This window comes from Myotis davidii, unplaced genomic scaffold (genome assembly GCF_000327345.1).
Source record: "Myotis davidii unplaced genomic scaffold, ASM32734v1 scaffold52, whole genome shotgun sequence".
In the NCBI taxonomy this organism is placed as follows: Eukaryota; Metazoa; Chordata; class Mammalia; order Chiroptera; family Vespertilionidae; genus Myotis; species Myotis davidii.
In genome coordinates, this window is record NW_006283773.1 from 80537 (window position 1) to 81196 (window position 660).

At 36.5% G+C, this 660-nt stretch overlaps 1 pseudogene; it reads left to right on the forward strand.

Annotated features, from left to right (window-relative positions):
* LOC102771953 overlaps window positions 1–407 on the forward strand; it is a 1340-nt pseudogene extending 933 nt beyond the window's left edge.
* Window positions 408–660: the final 253 nt, after the last annotated feature.

Sequence of the window (660 nt, forward strand, 5' to 3'; positions counted from 1 at the left end):
GTGTCTTGCGTCATTTGGTTATGCTTATATGCATGCATACAAATCCTTCGGTTGATCTCTTACCTCCCCCCCCAGAGATTCAGTTCTTAATGAAGCTGCTCAAATACTGCAATTGCTACATATAGAAGAGCTCAGAAAGCTACAGACAAAAATTAAGACATAGTAGCTGTTAAGGCAATTGTTCCTGATCCAAAGACAAAGACCACAAACTGGGAAAAGTTAGAAGGATAATATTTTAGGATTTCAGCCTCTCACCTACTTAGTACAATTGGGAACCATGTACACCCTGACATGTGTTTGGAAATCAGATGTTCACATTTTCAAGGGAAGAATCCCAGGAAATTAGGTTCTAGAGATTTACCATTATTGCTTTTTCTTTGATAAATTTGGAAAGTGTGTGTGTGTGAGGGGGGAAGTTCTTTGATATGGTTTCAGATTCTACTTTGCAACTAGCTTTAAGAAACTACCACTTTTGCGTTTTGGTGTAATATCAAAAAGAATATTTATAATTAGCTGAAAGTGCTTCTCCTTTTTCCAAATACATATCTTTGTGAGGCCATGTTCTCTTTATTCTTCAAACAAAACAACATATCCAAGAGATTGAATGCAGAAGAAGATAGGAGAATCCTGCTGTTTTCTAGTTAGCTAGATATCAAAGTC